Genomic DNA, 24,883 nt, shown 5'->3' with positions numbered 1-24,883 from the left:
GATGTTGGCCCAGAGGCTCTGCACCATTGTCATTAGCTGGTCTGAGGAGGTCAGGCCGAGAGCTACCAAAGGTTGCCAAGATCAGGTGTAAATGAACAAATGAGACACAGAGAGAAATAAGCAGGAGTGAACAAACAGTTGGTTTAACAGCAGCTTCCACGCACCTGGCACTGGATCTTGTCAAAACATCTTTATCTCATCACTGGCACTGCTCGGCAAGAGCATCATGCCATCCGTGGGCCTGTAGGGCAAATAAACCTTTTTGCAAGATGTGAAGAAAAAGGAAAGAGTGAAAACAGCTTTGCTGGTTTTCTAGTGACAGAATGGCCAGTAGAGAAAACTGATATTCCCTGTACAGAACCCAGTGCTAAAGACTGGATAGGAAATGAGTACTGAAATTACCATCAAACATTTTCCTGTCTAACATACACTTGTTCTTGAGGTCTTCAGTCATTATTATTTCTACAGGATTGTGCCTGGAAGCACCTCTTTCTGACACATACACTCACAGAACAAACCAGACACGTATCCAAAACTGCTCCTAAGAAGCTTCAGCACTGGAGACTCTCCCTCTCCAGCCCAGGAAATCTGCTCACACCATTACTATTCTTACCACTTTCCCAGCGTCTACATTGAACATTCCTTGTTGTACGTTAAGTCCATTCTTGCCCTTCCACTACCTTGCGGATGTGAATAGCAGATGCGTCCCTCCCTGTTTCACCAGGTGTCCTCTAAGTTGTCTCTTGCCCAGACACTGCCAGTTCCTTCAGTCCACTCCCTGGGCTAGCATTCTCTAGATTTATGATCGCTCCGGTCTGCTGCTCATCTCTCTTTGGTATGTGCACCTCCTGTCTTCCCACTGAGGTTTTGCCCACACTGAATAAGCAGGGACTGTTTTACATATCTCGCAGGTGCAACTTCTATTTCATAGAGGATGTAAGACATGAAAAAATCTGGTCAATCAGAGATGTGGGAAAAAGACACAAGAGCCCTGCTTCTGCTCTAACCACGAGCCTATACCCACTTGAAGAGTGACAGCCTAAAATACACTTTGGGTGAGAAGATAAAATCAGGAGCACCACAACTAAATTGGGATGTCTGGTCACTTTAGCCATATCACAACTGTGCTCTGCTGGTGCTATTGAACTCTCTTAAGCTGCCCTTTAGCAGCATGTCCCTTTCTAAAGCTGCCAGCGCCTTTGTTCTTCTCAAGAATAGCTGCCTGCTCTTGTACACAGAGGCAGGGTAAGGTTGGACGCTGCATGTTGCATTGTACTGTCAGGCTAAATAGAAGCTGATGGGATAATAATTAATTGCAGTCTCCCTGTAATAAAAGACAAGACAAAGCAAGAGATATAAATAAAATCATCAAAGGAACTCACAGAATAGGAGCTGTGTCTGCATTTTGTGGGCAATTTACAAGCCAAAGGAAGGTTGGAAACCCAAGGACTGAAAAGCAATAAAAATCTATGGAGCCCTCACAAAACCGTGACAGTGTCTCACTGATTTGTCTTGTTACCAGGCAGAGGTATAAATTCCCTCAACACCTTTGTTGTTTAAGGAGCTGGAAAGGGAAGGGAAAAAAACGCTTGAGGTGGGAGTGACCCCCAGCTCACTCAGACCCGAACAGCAGGGAGGTGCCCTCGGAGAGAATAGAGGAGACAGAAGGCACCCAGCTCCGCTCCGAGGGCAAAAGGCTGCCGGCAAGTGCCGCCAGCCTGAAAATATGGTCTGGAGAGCTCCGGGCAGCCGCGAGTGCTTTAATGGAGACATTTACAACTCTCTTTGTACCAGGAGGGCTCCTTTCCTTATGGCCTGCACAAAAGCAAACCCTGCCCTGACCTATAACTTGCCAAACCCCAGCTGCCTGTCCCTGCTCTCTGGCTGTTGTCATGACCGTCACCTTCCAGCTCAGGGGGGAAGAAGTGTGACAAGGCAGAGCCAGAGTTGAAAGGGCCCCCAACGCCGCCCCAGCCTTGTGGGCAGCTGGAAGCTGGAGAGACGAGCGGGAGAACAGAGAGAGGAATCCTCTCCCTGCTCCCTCCCCATGAGGCTGCCAGAGAGGAAAACGGGTATAAAGGAAGATGGATATGAATGGAGGGAAGAGAAAGATCCTATGTCTTGGACTGGACTCCTATTTAATGCCTAATTCTCACTGAAGTCAGATAAACAGGTGCCTAAACAGCCTCACAGCAACAGCCAGTTACGTGACACATCCCTCTGCTCAGCAGCCTGCCCTGCTCCCCAGCTCGGGAAGCATCTGATGCAAGTCAACCACAAAGGCAGAAGAACTGAAAGAGGAAAATTATCAGGTGCTCTCATAAAAGAGAAAAGATACAGCCCTCACAGACATCTGGGCCAAACTGCTGCTGGTACAGGCCCCTTCTCCTGGGAAAATGGGCCATTATACATTCAGCTCATCTCCATATTGCCATTAATCCCACCACAGATTTACAGAGACTTCCCTCATTCATTCCCTAAAGTCAATGGAGAGGCTAGGAAGAGAGGGAAAGCAATGAGGCACATCCTCTGCCTCTGTAGTAAAAGCTTTTCTTGTTAAGTGAGTACACATCAGGGACAAGCTGGAAGCACGGATCCCAAATCCCAGCCCCAATCTGGGCTTTGGTTTGTGATTTTTTTCTCTCTCTCTTTTTAAAATTCTCCTTTCAGAAATTTCTTCTCTGGTTAAATGAAGCCAAGGTAAAGAAACAGCAACTAATTAAAATGAACTGCTGTTGCAGAATACCCCCCCCCAAGGCAAACACAATCTTCTTCCCCAAAAGAACAAATGAGCCTTCAACTAAACAATAACTTCCTTAAGGTAGCTGGCAAAGTCTTTCTTCCACCCGTTACCTAAACAACAAACAAAGCAACCAAGAGGAAAAAGTCACCTCCCTTTTCCTGCGCCTGCCTTGCCAGAACTTTACATCTCTGTGGCAGCGATGCCAGTCAGGAAGGGGATCATCTCCTCCCCACCTGCAGCAGCAGGGCTCTGCCTTGCTCGGGGTGCTGCCTTCCAGCAGGAGCTGGAGACCTGGTGGGTGGCCACCAAAGAGAAGGGATCATTACAGATCACTCCTCGCCTTGTGTCTCCTTGTACACCGGACTTGTCAGGAAGAAGGGGTGATATGGTCCTAGCCAGCCCTGTAAGCAGCAGAGCTCTTGCCAGCCCAGGAGCTTTGGTCTGCCAGGAAGGCTACAACTTTTGCATTTGCTCTGGGCAAGAAAGAACCACTGCTGGGTTGGTTGGCTTTAGGGACTGAGTCTTGGATCTAAAAGCAGGAGCCTGGGCTGTCTGAGCTAAGGGTCAGCTACAGCTTACCAGGCTTCAGTTGGTCAACTCCTTCTGTGGTCTAGCTGGCAAGAGAAGAGAGCTGAGCACATGCAGAGTGACAGCAGCTCTCCCTTCCCAGCAGTAGGGATGATGCAAGGATCTGGAGGCACAACGCTCAGAGCAAGCTTAGCAGTGCAGCATCCCCCACTTGGCTCAAGAGAACTAAAAATGGATGAATATTTGTATCACCAAAAAGGCCAGAGAAGGCTCCTGTCACCCTGCAGGGTAACCTGCACTTACTGCCTAAGCAGAGCACATCTCTGTCAGACCGCAGAGCCAGAGCATAGCTAATGTGCTGTGTGGGGGAGAGACAGTCAGTTAATGTATGTCCTTGCCTTCAAGCAAGTTGAGAGCTGCTACAGAGAGTAGGAGAGATCTGGAAAACACCCAAATGTTTGTGGGGGCTGCCACCAGATTCTCCCTCTAACTTGCAATCAGTCCTGTGGGTAGGGAGAAGGGATGTAGGCTCCAAGCCACTGCCAAGGGAAGAGTGCACTGCAGGGCAAACAAACAGAAAAATCACAGCTCAGCTGCAGCTGTGCCAGCTCTAGCTGAGACTGATTATCACGCCTTGTCACAGTCCCACTCCATGAGACCACCCTTGTGCTGATCTGCCAGCTGGGGTATGCTTGTGATCACTCCCTAATCCGGTTCAGTCAAGATGAGCTTTTTTCCATACTCTAAACGTGTACAAACACTTTGCTTCTGCCTATTTGTCTCTCTGTGGAAGGGATGGATGGATGTATTGGGGTAAATGAGTAATTAGCAGGCGTACTACTGGTGTTTCACATTTCACATCCACGGTCCCCACAGGTTTTAGAAGACAGCCACAGCCCAGCTTGCTCCTCATGAGAATTCCCAATCCAGACCTATGTCAAACATACCTTAACCAAGGCCATTTTTAGAGGGATTCACTTTGTGCTCTTTAGGACAGTCTTGTACTGCCAGATGATACAACGAAGCTACAAGGCAAAGGCATCCTGGACCCATAAAGTCGCTGGAGACTGCAGCTTGATGAGGAAGGCTGTGACAATCTTTATTCCCTCACCCTAGGAGCCCTCAAGGCTGAATTCACTCTCTGATTCATGAAACTCATCATGAACCTCAGAAGTGGGGAAGAGCATTTGGCCCAGGTCTTTGCTGCCTGATAGCCACCAAAATGATGTGTGCAGCCTGCTCTCTGCCCTAGGAGGACACAGGCGTGGTCAGATCAGCCCCACAGCTCTGACACCAGCCATTTGTTATGGCACTCAGCTAGGAAGAGAGCCTCCTCGCCCAGCTGGTACGAGGTCCAGAACAGCTGTGGTTGTGATCTCCGACCTGAAAATCAAAATTCTTCCTGAGGTTTACACATGAACCCAGGGGCTTACCCCCCAAAAATCCCCCACTCCATCCCTTCATGCCAGCTACAGTCGACTGGATGGACAGAAGTGCCTGCTGAGGCAGGGAGTGTCACGGTGCCACTGTCATGACCACAGGGCATGCACGGTGAAGCCAACTCCTGCAAAAGGTCAGATCCCTGACATCATCATACTCTGAACAAGAGCAGCAGGGCTTTCACACAAACCTGTTTTACTTTGCACTGTACAGAAGCACGAACACAGTTACCTACCTGAGCTGCAGGAAGAGACCTGACAGCAGAGGGGCAGTAACCTTTAGCTGAAATATAGTAACTTTTTTTAAAAAAAAAAGATTCTAAAGATGGAACAGACACTCATCTGATCACATCTTCAGCTGTAACATATCCCCTTCCTACTAGCAGCCTTTTTTTTTACCTGCATCCAGGCAACGGGAACTACGTTCACTGATACAGTCATTATTACACGCACCGCTATGACCTGCTCAAGATAATTCCTACTCACAGGCAGGGAGAGGGAAAGTGACAGTATTTGGAATGGCTCCTGTTCAGTTGTCCAGAAGGTGAATGAATGCTATGGTGCTTAGATCCATACCAGCAGCCAGGCAGGAACAGGTCAGAGGTGACAGAGAGGATCTTGCCTTGTGAATATAGAGTTTAAAGAGTAATATTTCACTCTGATCCCATTTAAAGCCCCTTATGCAGTCTGAGCAGTAGGAACATGTCCAAAGAGAAGCTGTCTGTGCTGTGCTGCCACCCACAGCAGCATCCAGAAAGGAGGTGATTTGGTCCCAAGCTTAGAAACTATTCCAACCTTTGCACCGGAAGAGGGGAAGGGTACAGACATCTCCTCTGCCCACCCTGAACATGGATCCCAGACTATTGCTCCATTGATCTCAGATGCTGGCTCGCAGCCTCAGGTGGCTGATGAGCCAGATGCAAGACATGGCCAGGACCTTGAACCTCCTGCATTTATTGTATCTGAACCACCTTGCCTGCCATGCAATTTAGGAAATATTACAGAGATTCTACATGAGTGTGAGCATGCTTACATGGAGAACCAAAAGCAGTTCAAGCCTTTTTATCAGTAAGTGATAACACCTGGACTATATTCAGATTAGTTTAGTAATTAGTAGTTAATATTCTTGGTGATAGAACACACAAAATGCAAGCAAGAGGCTCTTTTGATCTTCAGTCCTCGTGCTCTTGGATCCTGGACTACATGGCATGAGGAACCAAATGACTATGGCCATGGTACATGAAGAATGCTGCAGTCCCATCTTCATGCTTTGCACTCCCAGATCTGCTGTCTTGTTACAGGCTTGCTAAGCTATTTGGAAGGAGGCAGTCAGAGGAGAACTCATGGATTTTAAATAAAAATGAAGATCACATTAGGGATCCTGTTGGATATGGCATACATGCATGTGGGGGGGTGGTCCAACCTACACCAAGGGCTGGACATGTTCTTGAGCCTTGTGAGAAGTTGAAGAATATGATAGGAGAGTTGGAGGCATTCAGACTGCTTGGGACAGCTGCACCGCAGTGACAGGCTTGGGCTGGCAGATTCTTCCAAAAGACACCAGTTCCCTGCTCCACAGACAGGGATACAGTTGTCTGCACCTGTAGACCCATCAAGGGAAGGAAGAGCAAGAGACAAAGCAAACAGGATGGCCATGATGATCTAATCAAGCTGTACTGCTAATGCTACTAGGAAAGAAACACTGTACCCTGCAGTTTATTTCTGCTTTGCTTTACTGTATGTGCCCTAAGAGAAAAAACAGACATCAGCAACTCACTGCTGTAGGATTCTCAGAAGAGAAAACAGTCCCATCCAGCTAAGCTCCCAGAGGGCTGAGCTCCTGCAGACAAGTGTGGACCAGATCAGGACTAAGCAGGCGTATTAAAACTCTCCCTCTAACTGAGTTTTTGCAGCACCTTAGGGGCTGCAGGCCTTATGTTAATGCTCCACTTGACTTCCAGAGCTCTCTCCTTCACTCACAGCCTCATGTGATGCAGAGTTGAATCCCCCTGTTCCTATAGCAGCATGCAGAGAGCACAAAGGCATTTTCTTGAACTCTCCCTTTCAGGCAGATCAGATTTACCTGCTGCAGCCACAAAGCAGCTCACAGATAGCAACAGCATCCTAAGAGGCTGTTCAAGGGCAGGATGGCAGAGAGCTGCTAAATCCTGAGGGGACTTGTCAGCTTAAACTTTATCTGCTCGAGACCTGCAAGCCCTGAGCTAGTACTTGCAGAGCGTTATGCTTGCAGAACAGTTCCCGCACTTCTAGAGTAGTTTCTCTGTTCTTTGCAAGAGTTTTCTTCCTTCACAAATGTTTTGTTTTACAGGCATTTTCTTTCTCATGAAGTCTCCACTGCAGTGTGTCTGTGGTGCTGCAGAGATGCTGTATGAGCATGACATTACTTCCTGGCCATAGTCCTGTGAACTGGTTAAGGAGAACAGCCACATACTCTAAACCCAAGGGAAGTCGCATCCTCACAACCCTCCAGGGCAGCAGGGATGGACAAACTTTATCATACCAAGGCCTGGATACTCCATAAACCTTGTGCCTCATGGTGCGACCATGTAGCCACAGGGATCAGAGCTGCGTGGAAGGCACTGGATTGCTATCGAGGACTGCGGGAGCAGAGGTACTCGGTTCGCTCAGTAAAAGATTAAAGCTGCACTGGCTCTAGGGACCCTACTCCAGGGTCTAGGACAAATCTCTTCTCAGGGCTGAACACAGGGATGACAGCCAGGGGTTGGTTTGATGGCTGCTTGCACACCGAGGGTCATGGCTCCAGCTCAGCCTGGCATTTTGTTCTCTGCCTTGATCTTCACCTCTCGGCTGTACTGAAAGGAAGTTTGTCCGAGACAAACGTGTATGACACACAATGTCAGCTTCAGAGCAAGCTGCAAGGAAACAGATTGAGTTCTCTGTGCAAACCAACAGCAAAACCATTCCTTGGTGGCTTCTCTTGTGAGACACTTCAAAGGCACCATGCATCCACAATGCAGCTGCTGCCCTGGGGAAGGAGTTGTTGAATACCCTCCATGAATGAGAAGCAAAAATTAAGCAGTTAGATTTGGCACGTGCATCGCAATAAAGATCCCTGAATGCTCAGCTTCTTATTGAACCTAAGGCGTGCTGTTAATTCGTTATTCACTTCCCACCCTGGAAGGAAAAGCATGTTATACCCGAGGGCCAGAACTGATGAACAGAGCCATAAATCAAGCAGTTTACAAGACCAGCAATTAGGAAACAAGCCGACAGAAGGGAGAACTCTGTCAGTAATAAAGCAGACACACCACAGGATCTGCTGAGTGCTCACAGCAGCCGGGGACATGCAGTCCTTTCCACACTCCATCTCTGATTCTTCCCATCATTTGCTGCCTTTTCCCTCTGTCTTCTACTTCCATTTATTTCCTTCTGCCCCCCCTCCAGTTTTTTCCTCTGTTCTCTTCCCCTTCTCTTTCAAAAAGCCTATTCTTCCAGAAAATGCAAGAACACACCTGCTGAGAAAATGGATTTACCAGCTGCTGCCCAGGAGCAGAGGCATGTGCTGGGTACCAGCAGCCACAGAACGATGGATACACACAGCCCTGCGAGTGCAGGGTGTAATGGAGGGAGCAGTGTGCTGCTCTCCAGCCAAAGGACTGCAACAGTAACTTGGCAGGGGGACAGCCCTGTAGGTCCCGGGATAGTGTTGCTGGGGGAGTAAGTGGCAGTGGGCAGAGCTGCTCAAGTAAGGAAAGGCTGGAATGACTTTAACCACCTAACCTGTCTTCTGTGCTAGTCATGTCCTCTGATTTCTTTTCCAGCACCAATCAGATCCAGCTCCCTTGACTCTGACAGCAACTTCCAACATCCTTCCAACATCTCCTGCTTGATTTTTAGTTCCCTCCCCTTAGTCACCATTGCAAATCCTGCCCTTGCTTTCCTTACTCAAAATGATCTCCTGGAGTGGAGTCACTGGGTGGCCAAGGGGGTTTAGAGCCACTGTTGGTCCTGGTCCCATACACAGCTCTGCACCACACTGCCCTCATACAACCCCTCCAGAGAAGGGAGGCTGTGACTGGGGCCAGTCTGACACTCGTGCCTAGATGCTGCATTCCTGTTGCTGCAGAGCTCCATGCAGCTCAGGACGCCGGCAAAGTCAGGCCTGAGCAGCTGTTCTCCGCACGCAGTGCAGGCACACGCACATGAAATCTGAGTGCAGGACATGGGTATTTAACCAGGCTCTCCTGCTCTCTCACATATCCCTCCTGCTCAGTGCACTACCACATCTCTAGGACACCACATATTTGGGAAAACACAGCCAGTGGTCATATATTTTGTCTACGTTAGCCTTTGGCACTCAGTATGTGCACCAGTCTTCCTACCACTGGAGGAATATGGCTATGAACCTTATTTTGTCAAGGTAGGAGGGAAACCAGATATTCCTCCAATCATCCCAAGACTGAACAGATCCAGTTATGCCAAGAATTAAGTATGTGATATTCCAGTGCAGCCTCAAGGGCCAGGAGGAGTCTCAGATTTATAAAGTCCACTCTGTGGAAACACTCACTGTTACCACCCATCAGACACCTTCATAGCAGCAAATGCCAAGGGTAAAAGCAAAAGAAACAAGATCAGTAGTTATCGAGAGTACGTGCTCCGCCCCTGACATTCCCGCATGTCTCAGCTCACTACACCAACACTTTACATGAGGTGGGGTCACAGCCCAGGGAGCTTCCAAAGCAACAAACCAACCTCAGCTGCTGAAGCCTTTTCCTTTTGACGTTCATCCTCCCCAAAGCCAAGGCTGACACTTACACGACACCAGGCGCAAGCACACCCTCTGGAAGAACTGTGAGCTGCCCCTTGTCCAGGCAGGCACAGGCAGAGCTGACCCAGCAAAGGTCCCACCAGCCTCCTGCTAGGGAGGGCAGGAGGAACGTGGGTGCCCCAGGGTTCCCAGGACAAGGCCACACATCACTAGTGACCACAGCCACTTCCCAGAGAGGCTGCTCTCCTCTGCTCTGGCCCAAGGTGTGAGGCAGAGGGGTGAAGTCAGTTTGTCTTCAGCACATCAGAGGCAGGGCTGATAGTCACTTAAAGGAAACAAAGCACCGCCTTTGAATGAGCATTACTCTAATGCCCTCCCAGCTGCCTGCAGTTTTGATCTTGAATGGGGAGGCTAAAGATTTGCCTGGAAGAGCTGCTAGTCCACAAGAAGAGGAAACATCTCCTCTAACCTTGAACACAGAGAGACTAATAATCCGCCTCCCCCAGCGCCAGGGCAGGGAGGCTTTGATGAGCTCTTTGGCAAGTGCTGTAAGGAAGAGGCTGCAATAGAAAGTTAACTAATTAGGTCACTGCAAAGCAAAAGGAAAATAAAGTAGAAATCTTTTCTGTGCAAAGCAAATTCCAGAGAAGGAGCAAACAGCTGCATTACCAGAGACAGGCTGCAGCAAACTCCACGAGGAGTTGGGGAAGGGAATGGGTTTCAAGGTCTTGAGAAAAGTAAATCCCAGACACAAGGCCATGGCAACAAAGAAAGCTCAGCAGCTGGGAATTCCTTGGGAGAAGACAGGAAATCCTCTTCAAAGGAAGGTTTTTCCCACCCAGATCTTGGCAAGCCACTGTGCGCAGTTACATTTTGCTTATCCAAGGTCTCTCTCAGGCCAGCCAGCCACAGATTTCACGCCCAGAATGGCTGGACAGTTTCTGAACTACTGAGGCTCACCCCAAACATGCTTTTTCCTTTGATGACAGGTAAGATCCCAACAGACCACATGTGTGGCTTCCAGAAATGTGCCCTCAGGCATCCCAATCCATTATCTTGCAGTCCCCTAGATTCACAGAGCCATGCAAGAGCCATAGCCAGCAGGCCCTCAGAGAGCATCCATGGAGCTATGCTGCTGTTTACCACCTTTGAGCACTGAGCCCTTCAAAGAAGATTTCATAGGTGGTCTTCTCCTACCACACGACCAAAAGGTTCTTAGCTGTCCATGTTTTATGGAATAAGGAATGTAATAAGGAATAACAAGAGCAAGTAGCAACTGCTGGTACTTTGCCCATGGCTTTATTCTCCCAGAAATGACACGGAGGCTTTCCATGGCATCAGGTAGGCTTTTGAGTGGCACCTGAAGGAAATTCCAGCCGCTTGTCTTTGCCCCAGATCTCCGGCATTCTGGGAAGGTCAGATCTCCACAATAAGCCATATGTTCAATCTTGGCTTCCCCTCACAATGCCAAGACGTGTCTACAAGGAATAAAGCCAGAGGGAATGTTAACTGATCGCCACTGAAACGGAGCCTCTCCCTGGCTTTCACCCTAATTAACTATCAAGAGGCGGTGCCGGAAGGCCCCTGCATTGCCAATAAAGAATGTGGGGCTGGTAATTAATTAGTGGCCTGTTGGGATCCCAGCACCTCTTGCCCACAGCCGAGCTCTACAGATTGATACAAAGGGGATTTAATGGAAACACAGCAGTTTCCCCATTATGGCCTTAAGCAAAGCAGAACTAGTTTTTGAAGGAACCTCATTTACAGTCCTCTCACATGACTGATGCTTGGCACCTAACCCTGCAGGTACAGGATTATATTGGAAAGGAACCTGCCTGCAGAATACAGGAATAATAGAGAGAGAGCCCCTTAAGTAATTTGGTGAGCTATTTATGTTCACCATCCTCCATGTGTAAGAAAACAGCAAGAGAAGGATGGCAAAGAAAGGCCTTGCACAACAGTGTACAGTTGACAGCACTCCTGGAGACTCAGGAATCCCATCAGACTCTGATGGGATTCATCTTTCTCAAACGGGAAAGAGAATCTTTGCTCAGAAACTTGCAGGGCTCATTGACAGAGCTTTAAACTAGACTTGAAGGGGGAGGGGAGTAATATCAGGCTTGCCTGTGAGAAGCTGAGGGACAACGTGCCATGATTAGAGGGAGTGGGTGCCAGCAAGGGCACTCAGCATCTGTCTCTGAGATGTGCAGGGTACTCTGGGGCACAGTTGAAGTCGAATAGAGTTGAGCTAGGGGATACCGAGGTAATAGGAGCCAAGACAGAAACGCCAGTGAAACACCTCAAAGCACACAAGGGGTGTTCTTCTATGAAGGAGACACAGACGACAGCCCAGCTGAAGTGCCTCTACACCAATGCACGCAGCATGGCAACAAGCAGGAGGAGTTGGAAGCCATTGTACATCAGGAAAACTACGATATGGTTGCCATCACGGAAACGTGGTGGGGTGACTCGCACAACTGGAGTGCGGCAATGGATGGCTATAAACTCTTCAGGAGGGATAGGCGAGGCAGGAGAGGTGGTGGGGTAGCCCTATACGTTAGGGAGAGTCTGGATAGTTTAGAGCTTAATGATGGTGACGATAGGGTGGAGTGTCTATGGGTAAGAATCAGGGGGAAGGCCAACAAGGCAGATATATTGTGGTGGGAGTCTCTTACAGACCACCCAACCAGGATGAGGAGACTGACGAACTATTCTATCAGCAGCTGGCAGAAGCCTCACAATCGCTAGCCCTGGTTCTTGTGGGGGACTTCAACCTGCCGGATGTCTGCTGGAAATACAATACAGCAGAGAGGAAACAGTCTAGGAGGTTCCTGGAGCGTGTGGCAGATGATAACTTCCTGACACAGCTGGTGAGTGAGCCAACTAGGGAAGGTGTCCTGCTGGACCTCTTGTTCACGAACAGAGAAGGACTTGTGAGCCATGTGATGGTTGGAGGCTGTCTTGGGCAGAGTGATCACGAAATGACAGAGTTTTTGATACTTGGAGAAGCGGCAAGGGGGGTCAGCAAAACTGCCACCTTAGACTTCCAGAGGGCAGACTTTGGCCTGTTTAGGAGACTGGTCGAGAGAGTCCCCTGGGAGGCAGCACTAATGGGCAAAGGAGTCCAGGAAGGCTGGACATTTCTTTAAGAAGGAAGTCCTAAAGGCACAAGAGCGGGCTGTCCCCAGGTGCCGAAAGACGAGCCGGCGGGGAAGAAGACCGGCCTGGCTGACTAGAGAGCTCTGGCTAGAACTCAGGAAAAAGAGGAGAGTCTGTGACCTCTGGAAGAAGGGGCAGGCAACTCAGGAGGACTATAAAGGTGTAGCAAGGCTGTGCAGGGAGAAAATTAGAAGGGCCAAAGCTGAGCTAGAGCTCAGTCTGGCTGCTGCCGTAAGAGACAACAAAAAACACTTCTTCAAATACACTAGCAGCAAAAGGAGAGCTAAGGAGAATCTCCAGCCCCTAGTAGACGGGGGAGGGAACACAGTGACAAAAGATGAGGAAAAGGCTGAGGTACTTAATGCCTTCTTTGCCTCAGTCTTTAATAGCAGGGCCAATTGTTCTCTGGGTACCCAGCCCCCTGAGTCGGAAGATAGGGACGGGGACCAGAATGGAGCCCCCATAATCCAGGGGGAAATGGTTAGTGACCTGCTGCACCACTTAGACACTCACAAGTCTATGGGGCCTGATGAGATCCACCCAAGAGTACTGAAGGAACTGGCAGATGTGCTCACCAAGCCCCTTTCCATCACTTACCAGCAGTCCTGGCTAACTGGGGAGGTCCCTGCTGACTGGAGATTAGCTAATGTGATGCCCATCTACAAGAAGGGCTGAAAGGAGGACCCAGGGAACTACAGGCCTGTCAGCCTGAGCTCAGTGCCGGGGAAGCTGATGGAGCAGATCATCCTGAGTCTTATCACACGGCATGTAGAGGATAACCAAGGGATCAAGCCCAGCCAGCATGGGTTCAGGAAAGGCAGGTCCTGCTTGACCAACCTGATCTCCTTCTATGACAAGGTGACCCGCCTAGTGGATGAGGGAAAGGCTGTGGACGTTGTCTATCTAGACTTCAGTAAAGCCTTTGACACGGTTTCCCACAGCATTCTCCTGGAGAAACTGGCTGCTCATGGCTGGGACGGGTGTACTCTTCACTGGGTAAAGAACTGGCTGGATGGCCGGGCCCAAAGAGCGGTGGTGAATGGAGTTTACTCCAGTTGGCGGCCGGTCACAAGCGGTGTTCCCCAGGGCTCTGTGTTGGGGCCAGTTCTGTTTAATATCTTTATCAATGATTTGGACGAAGGGATCGAGTGTACTCTCAGTAAGTTTGCAGATGACACCAAGTTGTGTGGGAGTGTTGATCTGCCTGAGGGTAGGAAGGCTCTACAGAGGGATCTGGACAGGCTGGATTGATGGGCCGAGGTCAATTGTATGGGGTTCAACAAGGCTAAGTGCAAGGTCCTGCACTTGGGTCACAATAACCCCATGCAACGCTACAGGCTTGGGGAAGAGTGGCTGGAAAGCTGCCTGGCAGAGAAGGACCTGGGGGTGTTGGTTGACAGCCGCCTGAATATGAGCCAGCAGTGTGCCCAGGTGGCCAAGAAAGCCAATGGCATCCTGGCTTGTATCAAAAATAGCATGGCCAGCAGGACTAAGGAAGTGATCGTGCCCCTGTACTAGTACACTAGTGAGTGTACACTAGTGAGGCCGCACCTCGAATACTGTGTTCAGTTTTGGGCCCCTCACTACAAGAGAGACATTGAGGTGCTGGAGCGTGTCCAGAGAAGGGCAACGAAGCTGGTGAAGGGTCTAGAGCAGAAGTCTTATGAGGAGCAGCTGAGAGAACTGGGGTTGTTTAGCCTGGAGAAAAGGAGGCTCAGGGGAGACCTTATTGCTCTCTACAACTACCTGAAAGGAGGTTGTAGAGAGATGGGGGTCGGTCTCTTCTCCCAGGTAACAAGTGATAGGACAAGAGGAAATGGCCTCAAGTTGCGCCAGGGGAGGTTTAGACTGGATATTAGGAAATTTTACTTCATTGAAAGGGTTGTCAAGCATTGGAACAGGCTGCCCAGGGAAGTGGTTGAGTCGCCATCCCTGGAGGTATTTAAAAGACGTTTGGATGAGGTGCTTAGGGACATGGTGGTGGTCTTGGTAGTGTTAGGTTTACGGTTGGACTCAATGGTCTTAAAGGTCTTTTCCAACCTATATGATTCTGTGATTCTGTGAAAACAGAACATGCCACGAGCCGAGCATCAAGACATCCTGTTCAGAGGGGTCAGGAAGGGGTTGGGATTGAGCAGGGCACAGGCATCTGGCCAGGGGCTCAGCTAGGGCACCGAATATGGAGGAGGATCTAGTCTGAAACCCCTCCAAGAAGAAGACCGCTCCCAAATCATCCCTGCTTTCTTAGCTCCAAAAGAAACTTCTGGTTTCTCTCATGTTTCTTGAGTAACTGACCAACACGGTTATGCCAGTTAATCTTCCTGGTAATCCCAGATTTACCATAGACCCCATGTGATCTCAGCCAGGTAATTTGCTTCTGTACATCATTTTATTCTTCCATCCCAGTAGCTGCTCTCCCATTCAGACAGGTCTAGCAGAGGGCAATGGAAATTTTCTCCTGTCAATGGGAATTAGATTTGGTTACTTTAGTTATGTGTGATTCCTGCTTTCTGGCTAATAGACAGTTTTGCTGGGCTGATAACCATGAGGCTGAATTCCACAATTCTTTCCTATGTAGGAAGCTGGAGATGAAAGGTGTCCAAGAGCTGGAACAGAGACAGCAAGCAAAACATCAGGTGGTTCTTTTCACTGCTCATGTAGGGAGCAGTGATGATGGGTGACGTCTAAGCACCAAGTTGTCAGGCTCAGGGGAAAGAGGAAGGTCAAAAAGGGCATTAGGAAATCACATCAAGGCAGTCCAAGGTATCTTTAAAAGACGCTCAGAAGACAAGACAAGGAGCAGCTGCCAGAGGTCAAGGGATGACCTCCCTGGCCTGGAATGGAGTAAGACTTTTCTAAGGCTACTGAGGGTCTGGCATCACATACATTCGAATACCCACTCTGCCCACATCTCACACTGTCACCACACACAAACCCAAATCAGAGCCACAGTTGCAGCGTGGTGTAGGTGCACAGAACGTGCACGGCAGTAAGACAAAGCCAGCACTGGGCTGAAGGCATGGTGTTGGGTGTCCAGGCTGGATGCGTAGGTCCAATCAATAACAGAACTCTGGATGGCAAAGAGTACAGACAAAGACGTCACCCTGCTGAGAACAAGGTATTCCTGGATATCAGAGCCTGAGATAGCACAGTATCTCACTGGCAGCAGTGGGACAGGCCAGAACACCCCTGCACACCAGGAGAAAGGAGACAAGAGCAAGGGCTGACATGATAAAGAGGAAGCCACCCGGACTTAACTTCTCCCTGTGAAGGCAAAAGATGCCCTGTACGCAGCCAAAAGGTGCCAGAACCACATAAACAGTCGCCCTGGACCACAGTTTTATTCCCTTATCCTAAAAAATAGAACAGGAAGCTTGCAGGTTATCACCTCCTGGTCTTCCTCCAACTCTAGCCACTGTTCCTGCAGACTTCAGCCCTCTGTTTCAGCTATGTTTATCCTATACACCAAATATATTGACATTAAGCCTGTTCCTTTCATTCACCAAATGCTATGCTTTCTTCGCTGCTCTCGCCCTCCAAGCAGCTCTACAGGCCAAATCTTCCCTCTTGGACTCCCAGGCCTGGGTGAGCATGACCATCTGACCCACAAGCTTAGCTTGGCAGCCAGGGATGCTGCTGCTCTTTCTGTACAGCCCACTTTATTGCAACCCCTGAATGTAACCCCCTCACAGGTGTTACTGTACATCCTCTGCCCAAACTTGCTGTTGCCCTGTCTTCCTAACAAGCCCTCTGGCTCATTAACCTTTCATTTTGCTTCTCTTTATCTCCTCTATTCAAGCTGGAGCCTTTCCAGCTCCCTCTCCTGGCTTGATTTTCCTCTCCTGTGTAGTCTTGCTCAAAGAGGAGGTCTTCCATGCTTGCTCTTATATGTCTATCAGCAAGTTACAGCATCTTCCTGACACCATCAACTTCATGTTGGCCTCTCTCCCAGGTGGCCTCCATACTGGGAGCTATTGTAACCTCTCCATTGAGATTCCTGTGATACTCCTTGCCCAAACAATCTTGTCTTGAAAGGTTCAGGATTTTCCTCTCCAACAGACACCATTTTCACTCCTCTTGGTAGGCTCTCATTTTTCCACATAAAGCTGTCAGTTCCATGAAAATGTCAGCTTAATGCTCAGTAACCATCAAGAAACAGATCAAGTGGTATGAATCATTTGGAAAGTAAAAAAAGAACAGAGCAGAAAAACCTATGATTCATCCACACCTTGGATACTGCATGCACTTGTGGTCCCTTCATCTCAAAAGGGGATATCAGAACTGAAACAGATTCTGAAAAGAGCACAACAGATGGTCAAAGACACAGAGCATAATTAAAAGCACAGTTACTGAAGCACAGTGAAGTAGGCTCAGACTTGTTAGTGTGCAAGAGAAAAGGCTTGCAGGGAAAAAGTCAGGGTGTGAAGTCATTATTGCGCTGAAGGGGGATTGGCTCTTCACCTCCTCTTCCAAAACAAGAGCTCAGGGCCACTTATTACACTAGGAGGAGGTAGACCGGCCCCATGCAGCCTATCCTCTCTAAGACCAAGGAGGCCATCCTCTCCCTCTGTCCTTGAAGCTGGTATAGGGTCTTTGCTTCAGGTGTCTCAGGAACTGAGGACCAACCAAATTCACCTCCACCATTCCCATTATCCCATTACTCTCAGTCAAATATCCTCTCTTTTCTCTTTCACATTATGAAAAAGCCCATCCCAGTGTTCTCAGAAGTTAATTATACTAGCACTGAAGGCCTTTCCTTGCCTTTCCCCATCTGTCATCTTTCATTCATTATGAAGGAATCAGCCCCCATCTTCTGCTCATAGCACAGCTCATAGCACCAGTCCACCCACCAGACTTTCAAGGAAGCACTGTCGTGCTTTTCTTTATTCATGCTTCTAGAAGGGAAAAACACCCACAAAGCTCCTTACTTGTCTTCTTCGAAATCTTCTTTCGTTGTGATTCCTACAGCAAGTTTGACAGCGCAGCACCAAGATCACAGTCAGAATCACTTCACTGCTCCTCTGTTCACCTCCACCAGTCTCACACTTCGGTAGGGAGCTCTCTGGGACAAGCCTCCTCCTTTTACCTTGTACAGTTCCATACCACAAAGCTTCGTTTTGCAGCTCTCATGCTGAGGGTCTACCACAGGAGGTCCCCCAGCTGCATCACTGGTTCAGCATCTTCCTCTTCTCTTCCATTTCTTCCTCTGAAGGACCATGGGAGGGACATTCAGGCCCCTCACTATACAGGTCCCAGTCTCTTCCTAGATTGGTTGAGCTGAAGCATAAAGCTCCAGGGGTTTTGCCCCACTGCTCCAGAACTTCCCCATTCCAGCAAGCAGCAGCCTTCAGCCCTGCGGGGGTGACCCACAGGAGCCAGCCTTCATCCCCAGCCAAGGAGATCCCACTCCAAAATCTGTTTCAGAACATGACTCTACTTCTACACACCAATGCAAAACATAGGCAAGCAGACCACCAAAACAACTCCGCTACCCACCCAGGGTCACTACTTTCTAAGTCTCCTTCCCTTCACTGTCCTGCTCCAGGCTCTACAGCTCCAACAGAAGTCCCTGGTTGACTCCCGTAGTCTTGTCTTCCTTTCACCAGCTAGGCCAGGGGATCCAACAGTCTAGGCTGGCCCCAAGTCCTCTGTGCCAGTGACATAACAGCCACCCTGGGTACACACTGGGACAGGAGCAAGCGTTGTCCTTTCTGCACTTGGAGAAATCCAAGGAAGAGGTTGGAGAAGCTTTAAGAGCACAGGGAAAGTCTGTCAGGTGTCAAGTTAGTGATAAACCTGCTTTGCAAGCAGAACTTATCCTAGCACAGAAACAGGCAAAGATTTTGGACAAGATTTCACGCTCAGCTACTGAGCACTCAGCGCCAGGAAAACCCCAATTATCCTGGACAGGGGCCCAGAGAGGCAGAACAATCCCTGTCCTTGAAGACTGACAAAAGCTGACTGGATGATGTCCAGACCAACTGGACCTCACTTTGAAGCTGGCTGTGCTTTCAGCAGGGACCCAGACTGAAGACTCCCTGAGGCTCCTTTCACCCAACATTACCCTCTGATCCCCTGAAATGGCAAGCAGAATCTCACTTGCATAGTTAATAGCAGGGCTCTTCTGATCAGGCACTGAGCACACCATGGGAGCACACCATGGAGCTCAGCTCTCCTCCTCAGCTCACTGGCATGAGATACCCACACAACAGAAGTATCTGGCTCAGTCCCTAAGCTGGTTGCCCTTTAGATACAGGAGAATGGCTCCTGTCTTGACAGCATTCCCACAGTCTGGCAGATAAGCCAGAAGGAGAAGGTGCCCCTGGAAAAACAATCTGCAGGAAAATTGAAGTGCTGGAGTGAAATGCCGATTGGTTTGCATTTGAATTTCAGTAAAAATGCACTTACATCAACGTTTGGCTCAAAATAACCCTCTTCCAGGTTTGAAAGTAGTTCATAAGAGCCTTGCTAAAGCAGATTTCTTGGCAGTTGGGTGGTGTCTGCAGGAGAAACACCAGTTCCCATTGACAGATACTGAGAGAATGAGAAATATCCCTCCTTTACACACTGAGACACCTCAGGATTGGCATCCTGTAAGGAGGGATTTTACATCCTCATCTGGAGATCATCACGGAAAACAAGGGTTTTAGAAAGCCACTTTATAACCCGGAACATCAGAGTAAGTAAACGTGCAGCATCTCAAATGTTTTGCTGAAGAGATGAAGTGTCATGGGTTTTTGAAGGGATTCCAACTAATTCCACTACACATACCAATCTGGCTTTAACTCTTCCTGTGCTCTCAGCTTTAAGACTTTTACTTCCAAGTAGACTGTTACCAAGACCTTCCACCAAATGGCTAAATGCAGCAATTGACTGTACTCATTTTGGCCAAGATTTTCTTTGGCCCTTTCTCCTTTTCTCTAAAGCTTGGCTCTCCCTAACTCTCAGCACAAGGAGAGGGGGGACTAAGCTGCAAGGATATGGGTTGAAGAATATTGGTTTTTGTTGATTGCAAATGTTTTCAGGGGTCTTTTCTGAACTGAGATCAGTTGAATTTTCTTGGACGTTTCTGCTCAGCACCCTCAGACTGTGCAGCAGTGTGATGGGGGATAGTTCTGCCAGCAGGGAACTCAGTCCTCAAGTCTTTGTTCAGGATTATGTATTTCAGGAGTGGCATGAAACTAGGGAGGAGCAGACAGAGCCACAAGGGGAAACATCAGACAGTTCCCTTGGAATAATCCCTTCCATAGAGAGGGGTTCAAGCAGCTATAGGCTCTTCCAAATTACACCTTCCAAATCCCAGGGATCAGTCAGAAAGGGGCCGAGTTATTACTTCCACAGCCTGACTCTGGAAATTACACCCATTAACACTTGCACACACAGAGATAGGTTCAGCACTGGATATGCCCTTGTTTGCAACACAGGTAATAAATAGGTGTGCTTGCACTCCAGAGAATCCCCCACTGCACTGTTCCGTGGCTGGCTAGTATCCATTTAAATAATCAGTGAATCCTCTAATGATACTGCCTGCATTCTGTGTTCCTGAAAGCAGCCCACCAGAAGTGCTTATGTGCTGTTAGACCCTGTGTGATGATGACAGATGATAAACATAATTATTTTGGGTCCTGATTGCCTCTACTTTCTTCATTCTGTTGCTGATGCGTAAGACAATCTCAATGTTACCAGTTCTATGGGCAGAAACACTGTGAATATACAGACTTCCTCCTGAAGGGCCAAACCTTCAGGGAAATGAAACATCCGAGGCACAGAGCTGCAGCTGTGACAGACTCCTGCCTCTTGAAACATGAAGTCTTTAAGATGCACCTGAACACTCTGCAAAACCAAGGTCAGAGAGCGATGGGAAGCGGGTTTCATTATCCAGTTATAAAACTGACAGACAGGAAAGCATTAGTGATGAACCAGTCCGACTGACTTCTGCTCAAAGCAGTGCTGTCATGCAGATATCACAGCACTCACGATTTTAGGAAGCTGTAGAAAATCAAGTCTCCTAATGCAGCAAAATGGCCCATTAGACCTGTCGGTACCATGTGTGAAGCTGTGGGGTGGGGGAACCCTTTCCCACACCAGCCAGGAGTTGATTGCCTTCGGATTACAAGCAGCAGATGCCTCAGTTTGGGATCCAGAGTACACATCTCTGACTTTTGTTTTCAGACACTTACTAATCCATCATCCAAGAGAGTGCAATTGCTTCCCAGCCATGCAAATAAACAGACAACACTGCTAACCCCTCTGGGGAAGATGTCACTGTCCCTTACAGAAGATGGGATAAGGACACTGAAGCTCTCCAGCCTCACCCAGTCTTTCCCTTTACTTCTGCCTGAGTAAGGCCTTTTCCTCCTTCCTGTCTTCCTTCCTGATATCTCCAACCAAGAGTTCACTTCCATAAGCATCCCCACTTCCCTCTGCTGCCTGCTTGCTGCCTGGTCACTGCCTGTCTCTTCTCCCCACAATGCTCAGTTCTTTCCCATTATGGTTCTCCTTGCACAGCCTCAGTATTGTGTGCTATACTGGCTTGGAGAAGAGGACAAGCAATCCAGTCTCACAAATACAACATGAGACTCTTGTGCTGGACTCCCACTAGGACTGAACACACCCAGCAGCACCGTGCAGGGAGGCTCTGTTCTGCCCCAAGAGCCCACAAGCCCAGATCTGCACAGCCAAACCTGGGTTCTGGGAGCATGTGCTGAGCAGCCACACTCAGACGTGGGCCCATGGAGTGGGTGAGAGACAGCAAGCACATGCCATGACACCTGCTAGGGACCCGCACAGGAGAAATAACTGATGGAAGGCCCACTCCTTGTCTTCTGTTGTCTTCTCTCTACTGTCATATGGTCCTGTTTGTAGACTTGGGCTGTGAACTCCCTTTTACATGATCCCTGCCACCTCCTGAGAGGGACGGAACTGGCAAGGTCTGGACAGCCTGAACAGCATCATAACCTGCCAGTTCAGGAGGAGGGGGGTTACTGGGAGAAGGCTGAGAAGGCAGAAGGAACAGCAGGGCTGGCAGAGCTGAGGCTCACACCAAGCAGCCCTGCTTCCCTCCGCGCTAACCCCATCATGAACTGGCTCCTCAGAGACAGCCATTGCCTGGGACAGAGCAATCTGGAAAACAACCAGTTCTTTAAGTTTTATTATTAAATAAATAAATCAATCCAGCTATCATGAGGCCCTGAAGCCAAAGTGGCCAAGTAAAGGATAGGGAGAAGCCAGAAAAGCTTCAGTGAGAACAGGTAACAAGAGACGTGTTTACCACAGGAGACAAGGCTTCTAATACAAGCAGGCTGCTGCACCACAAATATTCCCTATGGCCTGGTATGGCTGTACAGAGATATTTACACGTACAGGCAGGGAGACGCCAATCCCTGGCTGGTGAACAATCAACTTTTATTCTCTCCAGACCAGCAAAGCCAAGATTTTAGTAAACACGCAACCCCAAAAATGTGCCTGCGGATTGAGTAGAGTAGAGCCTATGCTCTCTCTGCCAAACAACAAAGCCGTTCTCCTGTGGGTGGTTTCATGGTGAGGTTTCTGTGGGGAGGAAGTGTTTCTGGTGGTCAAGGCGGAGAACAGGGGTTCAGGAGACCTGGCTCCCATCCCTGGCTCTAGGAATCATGAAAGCTCTGATTACAGCAAATGTGCACACTTGCAAGAGTCACTAGCCCTCTGTTCACCTCTCCTTGTTCAGGCACAAATTGCTCCTCTGAGGAACAACACAGAGACACAGACTTTTCCCCATCTGATATCACCTTCTGACCTTGCAGGGTTATTGCGGAGCTTCTGTGATTGATGCCTGAAAGGCTGTCAGAGCTCTTCAGATGAAAATCTCTCTGGAAGGTATCGGAAGACGCGCACATGCAAGTGCAGACACGTGAGAAAGAGACATGCAACTCACACGCTCTCTGCTTCCCTCCAGCTCGCAAATCTCCACCCAGACTTGCTGGTTCCGCTACTCATGCATTTAAATATTTACAAGATGGGTCTGCAGAAAACCTGTGTTTTAAAGCAGAATAGCCAACACTATAGCTTAACAGATGCCCTTATAAATACCCAACCCACTGCCCTGGTTGCACAGACTCAGCCCCAAGTCTCTGCATTTTACTTACAAAATCAGGCCAGCGTGAAGCCAGACTGAAAGTCCATGGCAGATACAACCCAGCCCTACTCATTTCTGGTGGGCTGGCACCAGTGACTTCCCCTGGCCCTTGGCTTTGTTCTCTCTTCGTTTCATCCTAGATGTAATTAACATGCTGTTCACCCTCTCTTCCAGCTCATTAATGAAGACACTAAAGAAGACTGGACCTAACCCTGATCCCCATGGCATGCTGTTAGATAAACACCTCCTTGAAAAGTTCCCGTCAACCTCTTACGTATGAAGGACTGTTGTCTTGAGGTGTGCATAGCTATTAGAGCTAATGACTTCACCAGTCACAGTTCATTTGCAGTGAACCCCATGGGGAGAACCCACCAACTGCACCAACAGTTTTTAAAGAAAAAAAAAAACAAAAAGAAGGAAGGAATGTCACACTGTCACACAGGATGGCTCTGTGTTTAGCAGGCATGCTGGGTTTGTCTGTTTACAATGTTTTATCCAGCTTTTGTTTTTACTTCTTGTCCTAAATTGATCTGCTCCCTGTTAACTTTTCTAAATCTCCTCTTACCTTGTTGGCTGCATTTCAGAAATAGGTGGCATGAGTCAATCGCAGTGGACCAGTGTAAAATGTTGTAAGATACTTCCCTCAAGTGGAGGGAATAAAAATCACTCAACTGTGTGTCACAGGCTCTGTAGTGTACCTCAGGTAGCAGAAAGATAGTCAGAGATGGACATCTACATGAGGTAGAATCTACCAACCTGCTTGAAAGATGTTAGCAGCATAGAAAAATTATCAGTGATACTGCAAAATAAATTTTCCCACTCTACAAATGTCAGGGCATACAAGAAGACACCCAGCCACCCTTTGTATCAGATACCAAAGGGGCAAACGCTCTGACAACCTGTCAAGTTACTACATGGACAGCTAATGTATATCCATGCCCAGGTTTTGAAAATGGCTTGAGATGAGTGACAAGTGCTCCTACATGATATTTCAGCAGAAATGGAAGAAGCTGCTTAGAAGCAGCTTGAGAGGTGAAATATCTGAGTCCTGTAGAACAAGGCTTTTATGCCTACCAGAGCCTGCAGCAGGGCTGCGAGGGATAGACAAGAATGGAGAGAACCAGATATAGATTGTAGTGTGTTGGCAGAGCTGGAGTGGGTGGTATCTGTACTCACCCTGAGGCTGATCTCATGATCACTGTTTTCCTCAAAGCAGGCAATGAAACATGAACAAAGAATTCAGATTTCACTGTAGTTTTACTACTACAGAGATAGCAGCTCTGCTCCAGTCTCTTCCGTATACACTGAACAGGAAAACATTTCATCTCCTGCAAATGAAAAGAGGTAAGAGGGGCTTAGCACGAGGCAGGATTTGTCTCTGTAACTGATCAGTCCAACAAAGGGACACACAAACCGTTTATTACTGAAAATGAATTGTGCCATCAAGGCAGATGCCTGCAATTACTTCTGTTAAATATTATGTTTCATTAACTGTAAAATATATAATTAATAAAATTGCCCCCTCATTTTTGTTAAGTTTCACTGCAAAGACCTTATTACTGAAATAAATCTTTCTAGCAGCGCATGTCGACAGAAGAGAGGAAAGTGCACGCCTCTCTCTGTGTGATAATTTCCTTATGGGAAACTGAATTATTAGGAATAATCACCTCTCTTCATGGCTAAGACTGTAGAGACACCCCACTCTGAGACCAGTTGTTTAAGGCTCATGCCTCTTGGAAGCAGGCAAGAAGAATCTGCTTTGGCTGGCAAAAATGACTTGATCTGAAAGCAGTCAGGCAGATGCAAGCTCTTCTTTCATTGACAAGTCCGGAGAAACAAAAAATAAAATTCATTTCTTGATTTACAGTCCATTAAAGAAGTCTTCTGACTACAAAGCTGCTCAGAAAGACCTCAGTGGTTAGGCTGATTCTTTTCTAAGCCCCGTGTTCATCCACCTCACAATACTGTGCTAGAGCTGCACGACTGTGATTTGCTTTCCATGTACATCAGAACTGTTTTGATTTGGGGATGTTTGGTGATGGGTGTTAAACCATACCAATTGGAAAAGCTTCAAAAATGCTGCTGAAATTTGACTCCAAGCATAAAATTCCCCTTAGACTTTGTCTCCACTTGTGATCTTTACCTCAAGC

General features: G+C 48.3%; 1 long non-coding RNA gene across 1 annotated transcript in view; it reads right to left on the bottom strand.

Moving 5' to 3' along the window:
- Positions 1-24,555, bottom strand: part of LOC142410982 (uncharacterized) — a 38,772-nt gene extending 14,217 nt beyond the window's left edge. Inside the window, exons 1-2 of the long non-coding RNA XR_012776075.1 lie at positions 24,401-24,555; positions 23,910-24,061 (exon numbers count right to left, since the gene is read on the bottom strand). This is a non-coding gene — a long non-coding RNA (uncharacterized LOC142410982). The remainder of the gene's footprint in view (positions 1-23,909; positions 24,062-24,400) is intronic.
- Between the last annotated feature and the right edge of the window lie 328 nt (positions 24,556-24,883).

This window comes from Mycteria americana, chromosome 6 (assembly GCF_035582795.1).
Source record: "Mycteria americana isolate JAX WOST 10 ecotype Jacksonville Zoo and Gardens chromosome 6, USCA_MyAme_1.0, whole genome shotgun sequence".
NCBI classification, from domain to species: Eukaryota; Metazoa; Chordata; class Aves; order Ciconiiformes; family Ciconiidae; genus Mycteria; species Mycteria americana.
Note: the sequence above shows the minus strand (reverse complement) of the source record. Positions and strands in the feature narration are given on the sequence as shown.